Source organism: Sceloporus occidentalis, unplaced genomic scaffold (genome assembly GCF_023333645.1).
Source record: "Sceloporus occidentalis isolate IW3139 unplaced genomic scaffold, rSceOcc1.0.p SCAF_1, whole genome shotgun sequence".
Lineage (NCBI taxonomy): Eukaryota > Metazoa > Chordata > Lepidosauria > Squamata > Phrynosomatidae > Sceloporus > Sceloporus occidentalis.
In genome coordinates this window covers 18,621,375-18,634,460 of record NW_028316981.1, presented here as the reverse complement: position 1 = coordinate 18,634,460, position 13,086 = coordinate 18,621,375, and the positions used below count along the sequence as shown (strand labels likewise).

Genomic DNA, 13,086 nt, shown 5'->3' with positions numbered 1-13,086 from the left:
CCTTGTTGCCATGAGCGTTGGCGGCAGCCCATGTCGCTTGTCAGGGAAAGGAATCCTCAAGGGTGAAAGACAGGAGCAAACCGCTCCCTGTAGTATAGCTGGGCTCTGCACGTCACGAGAGCCGAGCTAAAACTGAGCCTCCAATTAATGCCACATGGCCTTAAATAGGCCTGTGTGGTAGGAGGAGCAAGGAAGGGGAAGGAGCCCCGCCTCCAGGCCAGCTGGTTGCCTGGAGGACCGGGACACCATGGAGGGGGACCCTCCACTTCTTATAGCGGGCCAGCCAAGAGGCGGAGGTCCTTCCCCTTCCCCCAAAATTGGCCAATCACAGGCCCACACACTCCAGCAAAGCATGCTGGGGTGTAGCTGGGCCTGCTGGGTGACTGAGGACAGCAACCCGACTGTCCCAGGTGAGTCGGGATGCCGCATTTGTGATGATAGATAGTCACTTACTTATCTATGAAAGTACAAGTAGAGAAATGACCGTATGCTGCATGTGACATATTTTATTGTTTTACCTTCATTCTATCCCAGTATAATCTATCTGTTATAAGTGTGGCCAAAGAGGATAGATAGAAAAGAGCAAATTTCCTGGATCTCCCTTCAAAGGCAGTAAAATAATGAATTGATGGTACTGATGATATTGAGTGAATGACAGCCTTCAGCATCTTCTGCTCACTTACATTCCCAAGGATGGTCGATCACATTCTGGAGGTGGGAAAGGGGCAGCTTCTTTTTTGTTGCAGCGATCAGTTTTGCAGCACTTTACTATGTTAATGCCTGTACCCACCAACCGCGTAGTATTACACCGTAGCTCATCATAATAATGCTCAGCACATGTAAGTTCAACTCCATCTAAACGTTGAGTGTCTGAAGGGGAAAAAATAGTGGAAATGTTAGCCTGAATTCTCCATAAGCTACATAGTTACCATTTTGGTAGTTATGTAATGTCTCCTAGCCTGTCCTCCCTCTCATTCCTCCATATTAAGCACAGCAATTAATGCGGGAATGTTCCCCTGTTCATTGGTGAGATCATCCAGAAACATAGGGTAAGGTTTTATCAATACGCTGATAACACCCAAATTTGTTTCTCTATGTCTCTGACTGCATCAGTGACCAAGGAAGGCATCTCCCCTCTGAATGACTGTCTGAGGTCAGTAATGGATTGGATGAGGGAAAATAGACTTAAGTTGAATCCAAATAAAACAGAGGTACTCGCTATAGGAAACCCTGCACCGGGTATGGAGATTTGTTCACCAGTCCTGGACACGGTCACACTTCCTTTAAAGGAATGTGTCCGCAGCTTGGGGGTACTTCTGGATTCGTCGCTTCAGCTTTCTTCCCAGGTTGATGTGACGGCTAGGAGTGCCTGTTATCAGCTTTGTCTGATATGCCAGCTGCTACCCTTCCTGGAGCAGAGGGACCTACTAATGATTGTACGTTCACTGGTAGCCTCTCCTCTTGATTTCTGCATGGGGCAACCCTTGCGCCACATTTGGAAGCTGAAACTGATTCATTATATGGCAGCCAGGTTGGTAATAGGTAAAGCTAAATTCGACCCTATTACACCTATATTGAAATCTCTTCATTGGCTGCCTATTAGTTTCTGGGCTCAGTAGAAGGTGTTGGTTATTACCTATAAAGCCCTACATGGATTGGGCCCAGCATACTTGAGGGAACACCTCCCCCCATACGATCCTTCCCGCGCACTCAGGTCCTCTGAGAGGAACATACTCCCGCCAAAGAAAACCAGGCTGGTGGTGACTTCCCAGAGGACCTTTTCAGCTGCCGCTCCTAAAATACGGAATGACCTGCCAGATGAGATCTGCCATATTAAATCTTTGGAGGCGTTTAAAAAGGTGAAAGGACAGATCTCTTCCAGCAGGCCTTTCCAGGCTAACCTCCAACTGAATTAACCAAATTGTTCCATTCTCTCTTTCACTTCCTCTCCTGAAGGTCTCTTGGAATAATTTAACTTGTGTCAATCTTTAGTTACAAAATTTGTAACTAAGTACACTGTACTGGGGATATTGTATTGTATCTTGATGTTTATGTGTGATTTTTAGCAGAAGAAGGGAGGGTTAAAGAAATTAGGGAAAATTAATTATTGTATGTATATCTGTTTTATTGGACTATTGTTACCCGCCTTGATCCCGGAAGGGAGAGTTGGGATAAAAATAAATTATTATTATTATTATTATTATTATTATTATTATTATGCAGCTGACTGATGTTCCCACCTCCCTTTAGTGATCTCCATTGTGACAGTGGGTACAGTTCATTTATTCTGCAAACTCTAGGTTATGCAATCCTAACTGCCTTAATACATTCCAATCTTAGTTTGCTGTGAAATAAGGGAAAACAGAGGAAAGAGGACCAGGAGGAGAAGCAGACGAATTGGGAAAGACTGTGACTGAAATCAAGATAAAGACTCACTTTTGCCTGGTTTTGTTGTGCCTGGAGGGGGAAGGGAGGGCTCGGCGTTTTCAAGGTCGCTGGCCACGTGTGGAGACAGGAAATTAGCAAAGAAGGAAGTAAAAGGAGGAAGTTGAAAACGAAGAGGAGAAGCAAGAAGGAACGAATGGTGGCACAGAGACTCAAGTAAGAAACTACAGTGACGCCTAGCGGTGAGGAGGATAAATTGCAGTAGAACATAGATAGAGGAAAGTATAGAACAGAAAGCAGTAGAACATAGATAGAGGAAAGTATAGAACAGAAAGCAGCAGAATATAGATAAAGGAAAGTATAGAATAGAAAGCAGCAGAACATAGATAAAGGAAAGTATAGAACAGAAAGCAGCAGAACATAGATAAAGGAAAGGCTAGAACAGAAAGCAGCAGAACATAGATAAAGGAAAGGCTAGAACAGAAAGCAGCAGAACATAGATAAAGGAAAGGCTAGAACAGAAAGCAGCAGAACACAGATAAAGGAAAGTATAGAACAGAAAGCTTTTTTTTTTTTTTTGCTGTTGTTGGACTTAGAACTATGAGTGTGGAGAGACCAGAAAGAACAATAACCACACGAGCGAGTGAAAAGGAGAAGGAAAGAAAAATGGCACAACAAATAGAAATAAGGCAAAGTCAAGTAAGAAGACCATCTATGGAATTGAAAGCAATGGATGTAAATTTGAAGGTCTTGGAGGCGATCCAAAAAATGGAAGCCAATATACAGAAAGTGGAAAATAATATACGTCAAGAGATAAAAGATTCAAGGGAAGAATTAAGACGAGACTTTAAGGGAGATATGGAGGGGTTGAAGGAGGTGATGAAGACGCTTTCCGATGAGGTGACTGAAGTGAAAAAGAAAACGACAAAATTAGAAATTAAAACAGAAGAGCTGGAGAGAGCAACGCAAGAATTAGCAATAATACAAGCACACGAAAGGGATCTAAGCAGAATGAAAGAACTGAAAGACAGAAGGAAGTGTATAAAAATTAGAGGCTTGAGGGAAAAATACAACGAAGATCTTTATGATAAATTGGTCCCAGCCCTCGCTAAATTGATTGATTGCACTCCTGAATATCTGGACTTAGATATCGATAAAATTTTTCGTATTAATTCAGTGGCTGCAAAGAATAGAAATTTGCCCAGAGACATTGTTGTTTATTTTACTAGAGAGAGAATTAAAGATAAAATGATACAAGAAAGTTATGTTAAAAAATTAATGATTGATGACGTTGAAATAAAAAATTTTAAGGATGTGCCTGGCGACCTGCTATGTAAAAGGAGAGACTATACAACATTGACAAGAATGCTACAAGCTAAAAATGTGAGATATAAATGGGAGATGCCAGAAGGAATCTCCTTCACATGGAGACAAAGATTTTATAAGATTGACACTTTAGAAAAGGCAAATTTTTTTTATAATAGATGGTTCAAAGAAGAAGAGAAAATGAATAAGGAAATGAAAGAGCTGCAATCTAAGAAAGAAAGTGGACAAGAAGGAAAGAATGATGATAAAGAAGAGAAAGAAAAGATGAAACAGAAAGACAAAGATGAAGAGCAGAAGAACACCGAAGAAGAACAGGATCCGGAGGGTGAAGTGATGCTGTTGGGAGCTACAGGAGGAGTGGAACTGGAATGGGAAGGGGATATGGATGCCTTGAAGGGGCTGTTGGAGACTGGACTTTCAAAAAAGAAGGAAGAAGAAGGAGAAGAAAGAGAAGAAGACGGAGGAGGCTGAAAACAACTGTTGAGTGAAAGGAGATGAAAATCACATCATGGAATGTGAAGGGGATGAATACGGGATACAAGCGGAAAAAAATATTTCATGTATTGGAAAAAAAATGGGGGGGATATATGTAGTATACAAGAAACAAGATTAAGAAAAAAGATGTAAAATATTTGAAAAATCCAAAATTGGGAGAAGTCTTTATCTCCGCGGGTGGGAAAAAAAGGAATGGAGTAGCTTTATATGTTAAAAATAAAACAACTGCTGTAGAAAAATTAAATGATAATGAAGGAAGATATGTGGGGGTTGAAGTTATGATAGAAGATAGGAAGACTTTGGTAATTGGTATTTATGGCCCAACAGAAAGGAAAGCCAAATTCTATAAAAAAATTATGCAAAGAGATAAAAGAATTGAAATTTGAAACACTTATATTAATGGGAGATTGGAACGGAGTAATAGACCCTAAAATAGATAGAATATCAACAAAGAAAATAACAGAAAAACAGGGTAAACTGCCAGAAACTTTTTTTGAAATGTTGGATACTTTCTCGCTATTAGATGTGTGGAGATATAGAAATGAAAAAACTAAAGATTACACTTTCTACTCGAACCCGCACAATTCGGCATCCAGGATTGATATGTTCTTAATTTCAAGAGATTTGGCACAAGATGTAAAGGAGGTAAAAATTAAAGTAAACAAAAATTCGGACCATAACCAAATTTTTCTAGAATTAATGAAAAAGGAATTTGACTATAGATGGAGATTAGATGAATCACTGTTGAAGGATAAAAAAATAGAGAAGGAAATCAGACAACAGATCAATTTTTATTTTAAGGAAAATCTGGAAAAGGATACAAACATGAAAATTATATGGGACGCAGGAAAGGCTGTGATAAGAGGACACTTGATGAAAAAAAAATCTGAAAGGAAAAAAAGGTCACAAGATGAGATAAGAGTCATTTCAGAAAAGATTCAGGAGAAAGAGAAAGAAAAACTGAGAAACCCACAGAATAAAAAAATTGATAAAGAAATAAAAATTTTAAATAACCAGTTAAATGTTAAAATGACAGACGAAATAACCAAAAAATTAAAATTTTCTAAACAAAGACAATTTGAATTTGGAAACAAAGCCGGCAAATTTTTGGCTTACAAAGTTAAAAAGATGAAAGAAGAAAGACAGATATTGAAATTAAGAGACAGTCAAAGAATTATTACAGAACAAGCTAAGATGAGAGAAATTTTTCATAAGTATTACAGTAACTTATATGAAAAAAAGAGTAGGAAAAAAACTGAACAGGACAAACTAATCGAATATATTATGAGAGTGGAGAAAATTGGCATGGAAACAGACATTAGAGAAACGATAAATCAAAGAATCACGAAAGAAGAGATAAGTATGGCAATTAGGAGAGAGAAAAGAGACAGAGCTCCGGGCCCAGACGGATATACACTAAATTTCTATAAAGTTTTCGAGGGTGAATTATTAGAACCATTAGAAAAAATATTTAATAACATCTTAATAGAAGGTATACCAGATTCATGGAGGGAGGCGAACATAACTTTAATACCTAAAGAAGGGAAAGAGCAGGACTGCCCGCAAAATTTTAGGCCTATTTCTTTACTAAATACGGATTACAAAATTTTTACCAATATCTTAGCAGAAAGATTAAAAATTGTTTTGAGAAAATGGATAAAAGAGGATCAATGCGGCTTTCTACCAAATAGACACATTAAACAAAATATAAGAATCATAATTGACTTAATTGAGTACTACGAGAAAAATCCAGGGAAAGAAGTAGCACTAATATTTCTTGATGCTGAAAAAGCTTTTGACAATTTAGATTGGGATTTCATGATAAGAATAATTAAAAAATTGGATATAGGGCAGAATATGACGAAATGGATCGAAGAAATATATAAGGAACAAAAGGCTAGAATTATAGTAAATGGAATTAGGACTAAAGATTGTATAATAAATAGGGGAACTAGACAGGGATGCCCATTGTCACCATTATTATTTATCATGTGTTTGGAAGTGCTATGTAATAAGATTAGAGAAGATAATTCAATAAAGGGATTTAAATTTAAGGGGAAAGAAATTAGATTAAGAGCTTATGCAGATGATGTGGTTCTAATAGTTGAAGAACCCATTGAAAATATCTCAAATGTATTTAAAATAGTAACTGAATTTGGCGAAAATGCAGGACTAAAAATTAATAAAGATAAATCAGCGATGATTACCTGTAATATGACAAAAAAGAGACAGGAGATATTATATGGGAAAACAGGGATAAAAATTCAACAAAAAGTTAAATACTTAGGGATCTATATAACAAAGAAAAATAGTGATCTGTTTGATAATAATTATAAAAAGAGTTGGCAGGATATAAAAAACAATTTGGAAAAATGGAATAAATTACAATTATCATTATTAGGAAGAATTGCTCTAATAAAAATGAGTGTTTTACCAAAAATCCTATTTTTATTTCAAAATCTACCAATAATTCATAATGAGGGGATCTTCACTACATGGGATAGGGATCTAAAAAGATTTGTGTGGGCAAGAAGGAAAGCCAGAATCAATTGGACAATATTAACAGACAGCAAAGAAAGAGGAGGATTAGGGATGCCAAACTTGAAATTATATTTTTATGCATGTTGCTTGGAATGGATAACAAAATGGGTGGAATTAAAGGATGAGCAATTATTAGATTTAGAGGGATTTAATTTAAGATACGGGTGGCACGCCTACATGTGGTGGAATAAAGTTGAACTAAACAAGGAATTCAAAGAGCATATTGTAAGGAAAGCATTATATAAAGTATGGACAAAATACAAGGAAAAATATTATACAAAGTTACCAGATTGGGCTTCTCCTCACGAAGCAATATTAAAGAAGGGCAGAATTGAGGGAAGAGATTGGTTAAAATATAAAGATTATGTAAAGATAATAGAGGGAAAAATTACAATGAAATCTAGGGAAGAAATGCTAAAAGAGGGAATTAAAATAGATTGGTACTTATATTACCAATTAACGGAAAAATATAAAGCAGACAGAAAAAATGTAGGTATAACGTTAAAGAAGACAGAATTGGATGTCATATGGATGGATAAGGATAAGAAAAAAATAACAAATTTCTATAATCTAATTTTGAGACTTGAATTGGAACAAGAACAAATTAAGCATTGTATGATTGTATGGGCACAGAATATAGGGAAGAACATACAGTACGAGGCATGGAAAAGAGCTTGGGGACAGGATTTAAAATTTACATTGTGTATGGATCTAAAAGAAAATTTCTACAAAATGATGCACAGATGGTATATGACACCGAACAGATTAGCGAAAATATATAAAAATAATAAAGGAAAATGTTGGAAATGTGAACGAACTACGGGAAGTTTTTTCCACATGTGGTGGAGTTGTCCTCTGATAAAAAAATTCTGGAGAGAAGTACACAAGAAAATTGAAATAATTTTACAATTGGAATTCCCTCTGGTCCCGGAGCTCTGTCTTTTAAACATAGTAGAAAACAAGGATTTAAGATCAAAATTGAAACCACTATTATATTTAATCACCGCTGCCAGAATAACAATTGCCAAAGTCTGGAGAAATAAGGAAGTGCCGAAAGTGGAGGATTGGTTAGGAAAGTGTTTAGAAATCATAGAAATGGATACCATAACTTTGAAATTAAAAGATGAAATGCGAGAAGATAATTTAACTTGGTCGAGAATAAGAGAATTGTTTCAAAAGGGAAAGGTTAAATAAGGTAATAAGGAGTGAAGGGAAATTACGTTAGATACGTGATACCGTTGCTGTGTAGTATTATAGATAAAGAGTTAATTATTGTATAAACTTAGGATTTAAGCAAAATAGAATGAAAGACGATGAGATAAGGAAGTAAGGATGATAGATCTTTGAGAAATAGAGATTTTATAGCTAATAAATAAGCAGTAAGTGAAATAGAAAGTGAGGGGGTGGGGTGGGGGAGGGGAGGGGTAAGAAATATTGGAATAAGAATTTGGAAATGTTTTGGTACTGCCCTTTTTATGTTGTAAATAATTCAATAAAGATTAATATATATATATAAAAAGATTCTTCCTCCTCCTCACCTCCCATTGGGTTCAGTCCAAACTACATTTGCACTTTGCACTCAGTTGACACTAACTGAAGTAAGTGAAAGACAAAGGAGGAAAGTGAGAGGAGACAAATTGAGACATTTTAAAAGCATCTAGAAATGTGGAACTGTCTCTCCTACACTGGCACAGCTGGAGAGTATAGCACAGATTATAGCACATCACTGCCATAAAACTCCAGGATTCTTATGACTGTAGATCAAGCAAACCTAGGGTCTTATTAATTTCCTAGGAGTGAAACTTACCAACATCATAAATAGTTGTTGTCAAACACATCCCATATTTGGGCTCACATGTAAAAGTCTCCCTTTTACAGGTTTCCAGATCGATGGATGAGCATACGTTACATACAAGTCCCTGAGCTATGGGAGGTAAGGAGAAAGAAGAAGGCTTTAAAAGAATATTCAGACTTCAATAGCCATTTTTAAAAATTCAAATGTGAAATGTGAGGTCTAAGAACACAAGAAGAGACAAGGTACATCAAACCAAAGGCCTATCTGGTTTCCACAGTCACCAACCACATGTAGAACATGACTACCATCCCACCATACTCCCTGTATTTCCCAGGAATTAATATTCAGAAGCATACTGGTTTTTTTACTGCAGAACATATAGTGCAATCACAAACCCTTTAGCATTTCACAGATGGAAATCAGGATACCTGTGGCCAAGCAACATCAGAATGTGGTCAAGATGGCAAAGTTAGTGAGGAACAATAAACAAGCTAGAAAACACTACAACAATTTACTTTTGACTGACAAAAAGACAGAGTACATGGGTAGTTTTTTGTGGGATTTTCGGGCTATGTGGCCATGTTCTAGAAGAATTTCTTCCTGATGTTTTGCCAGCATCTGGGGAAATGTCAGGAAGAAATTCTTCTAGAACATGGCCACATAGCCCCAAAAACCCACAAAAAAGTATGGATTCCGGCCATGAAAGCCTTCGACTTCACAGAGTACATGGGCCTTCTGGACAGAGCAAGGTTAGCAAAAAGGGTTCCAAATGAATACAGTAAGCTCTCTCCTTCGGCAGACCTGCCAACCATGGACTGTACCATCCATGGATAGCCTTGCCCTGTTGTTCCCAATATTGGTATGTGAATGTGGCATCACCAACCTGGTCACATGCCATTGGGAATAATGTGACTTCATGTCTCATAGATTTTACTATTCATGGGCAGGGGTCCCCCAAATCAGATCCCACAAGAATGCGAAGAGCTGATTGTAATTGAACACCCATAAAGGAAGCATTTTTAAAATAATGCTCAATATCTATCCCTTCTTGGGAATTCTGGAAACTGTTTGTTTGTTTGTTTGTTTGTTTGTTTGTTTGTTTGTTTAAAAAATTAACTGAAATGAAATTTGTGCACATCCTGAAACTCAGCCAAACAACATCAGAATGTGGTCAAGGTAGCAACTTTAAAAAATCATAACAAGATAGATATAATGGGGAAGAACATACAAGTTAGGACAAGCTGCAGCAATTTGCTTTCTGCCTCTTCCTCTCCTCCCATTGAATTTGGCCCAAACTACATTTGCATTTTGAACTCAGTTGGCACAACTGAAGTAAGTGAAGGACAAAGAGGGGAAATGGAAGGAGAGAAACTGAGACATTTTAAAATCAGCTGTAGAAGTGGGACTGTCTCTGCTAAACTGGAACAATTGGAGAGTATGGTACAGATTATAGCAGAGCACTCCAGGGTTCTTATGACTGTCGATCAAGCAAACCTAGGATCTAGGAGTGGACCTTACCTGCATCATAAACAGTTGTTGTCAAACACATCCCATATCTGGGCTCACATGTAAAAGTCTTTCTTTTACAGTATTGCTTTTGACTGACAAAAAGACAAACAGGGGACATGGACCTGCTGGACAGAGCAGGACAGAGCAGGGTTGGCAATAAGGTTTCCAAATGAATACAGTAAGCTCTCTCTTTCTGCGGGCTTGCCATCCATTGATTGTAGCATCCACAGGTAGCCTTGCCCTGTTGTTCCCAATTTGTCATGCGCATGCAGCTGCACCAACCTGGTCACGTGCACATCAGAAGCCATTAGGAAAAATGGGACTTCTGGTCCCACAGATTTTGCTATCCATGGGAACTGAACACTCATAGAACCAAAGAGTTGGAGGAGACCACAAGGGCCATCCAGACCAACCTGCTGCCATGCAGGAAATCACAATCAAAGCATCCCCATCAGATGGCCACCCAGCCTCTGTTTAAAGGCAAAGGAAGCATTTTTAAACTAATGCTCACAATCTATCCCTTCTTGTGATTTCTGTAAATTGCTTCTTTGTTTTGTTATTTTAATGAACTGAAATGAAATTTGTGTGCATCCTGAAACTTGGCCAGGATGGAGACTATTTGGCCTTAAAATGCTTTAGAATTCACGTCCAAAAGTGCCAGTCATGATGGTTCATGGAAGAGGATTATGGGGAATACAGTCCAAATCTTTAAGGTTTTCCCATTCCTCATCCTGGAGACACAAGATGATTTTGCCAGTCCCCATTCTACACCCTGTTTATCCATTTACCTACCACCTTACCAACAGAGTAGATGAAGAGAGTAAAGATACTATGAAGGAGAATCATCTTCATTCTTGGTCAGTATCTGCAGCTTCTCAGCTGAGGGAGACTTAAAGACAGAGCAAAATACCTCACAGATGTGAAGCTATTCAGATAATTCTAGATAGAAGTGTACCTCCCATTTATTGTCTCTAAGACTCTACACTTGCCAACAGGGCTGGCAATAATGCATGGGCTTATGGCAATGCCTACTTTTTGGAAAGATACCCAGACTTGTGCAAATTTATCCTTGGGATGTGGTAAACTTCTGGGAATAGGGTGGCTGTAATGATATTGCTTGATTTCTTGTAAACAGAACGTGGGGGGCGGGGGGGGGGGGGGGCTGGCACAGGCCAAAGATTCTTTCCTGAAACAGAACGCATGCTTATATTGTATGATTCCCAGCTGTTATTTCTCATGAAGTCACTTTTGACTTAAGGTGACCCTATGAAAAAGAGACCTCCATGGATTCAGTCATATCACCTGTGCAGCTCTTGCAAACTCCATAGAATGGTGCTATATCAGTTAAATTAGAATCTTAGTGCTCTAAATGCACTCTAAATGTGTTGTATAAAGAGGTAAAAAGGTCATAGATAGCATTGTGGGCAATTCTAAAACAGATCTATTTGGCAAAGGATCTCAATCATATTTGACTTCTGAGCCAAGTTGACTTCCAAACCACCTTGAGTTCTAATTCTGGGGGGAGGGATATGAATAAATATATTAATACAATAATTCTGCAGTACTACTTCACAGGAAAATTAGGGAGAGACACAACGCGGCTAAACAGCTGTGTAATTCGAACATATCATTAAAAGTGCACACGTGTCCCTAATGTGCGTAGGAGAGGCATTTGGTTCTTCAGGGAAGAAATTCAGTGCTGTCTAAACATGTTCTTCCCATAATTCTTGAATGAGGTTTTTGCTGGGAAGAGTACCATGACGTGGAAGAAAAGGATTGCTGATGTTCTGAAATAAAGGGAATGTAGTTATTGCAAAGCAAATTTGAAAATCTTTCCCAGAACAACTCCAAGTGGGAACATTTCACAAGCGTCTGTACTGTCGTAATCACACTGCCATCATGAAATGGTGGTTAGTTCAAATCTCCACTTTCCCAAATGTTCATGGCAGAGACACTCCTTTACTATAGTTGTACAAAGAGTAGCAGAAGTAAGCAGCTTCTAAGAGGGTAGGCACTTCCACCTCTCCCTTTAAGCCCATATTGTTCCTCTCCCCCCACCCTCAGTATTCTTTATTGTCTTTTATTCAACTAACCACTTGTCCAGGGTTAGGTCTTCTCCATCACTTGAGGTTCTTGATTGCTGAAATCAAAATTTGAGAGAATAGTATCCTGTAAAGCAAAGTTCTCCAGGACTATCTTTGTTTCCAGGAAGGCCTGAGATTCTTGTTTTGTAATCTGACTTTGACATTTCTTTGCACAGGAACAGACCACCATAAAGCTAGTGGCAGAATCACAGAATCAGAGTTGGAAGAGACTGCACGGGCCATCCAGTCCAACCCCCTGCCATGCAGGAAATCCAATCAAAGCATCCCCAATAGATGGCCATCTAGCCTCTGCTTAAAGTCCTCCAAGGAAGGAGACTCCACTACACTCTGAGGGAGTCTGTTCCACTGTCGAACAGCCCTTACTGTCAGGAAGTTCCTCCTAATGTTGAGGTGGAATCTCTTTTCCTGTAGCTTGCATCCATTGTTCTGGGTCCAGAAGGTTGAATTCTCTAGTAAAATAAATTCTGCCCCCTTTCTCAAAACAAGGAATTCATTAACTTGCAGAATCAGCTCTGCTGCACCATTTTAGCTGGAGAGAGTCAGGACTTTCAGAACCAAGGTCAGCTACCAAGAAACTAAAACATTTGCAGTCCTCAGAATGGCAGTTTCACAAAGAAGCCCTATAAGTATGTTGCTGGATAAATAGGAAGCTGTGGGAAATCTAATATCACTTTTAAGGTTAACTGTATTATTTTACTGTGATGTTTCAGTTCACTTCCTCAGACACACGGAACTGAGGACTGTGCTGAGGAAACTAAATACAAAGAAAGTGGAGAAAAAGAAATACACCCAGTTCTGAGACTGAGCAAAGCCTGATACTGTGATTTCCCCACGAACCAAATCCTTGCAGGATTCTAATCAGACAAAGGACCCAGAAATGGCAAAGGCAAAGCTTTATTGTGTGCGTGGTCCCCACTGACCAGAGTAAAG

At 38.4% G+C, this 13,086-nt stretch overlaps 1 long non-coding RNA gene across 1 annotated transcript; it reads right to left on the bottom strand.

Moving 5' to 3' along the window:
• Window positions 1-488: 488 nt before the first annotated feature.
• LOC149321032 (uncharacterized) lies at window positions 489-2,696 on the bottom strand. The gene is made up of 2 exons (XR_016277245.1): window positions 2,437-2,696; window positions 489-870 (listed from the first exon to the last, which is right to left on the bottom strand). It is a non-coding gene; the product is annotated as an uncharacterized LOC149321032 (long non-coding RNA).
• Window positions 2,697-13,086: the final 10,390 nt, after the last annotated feature.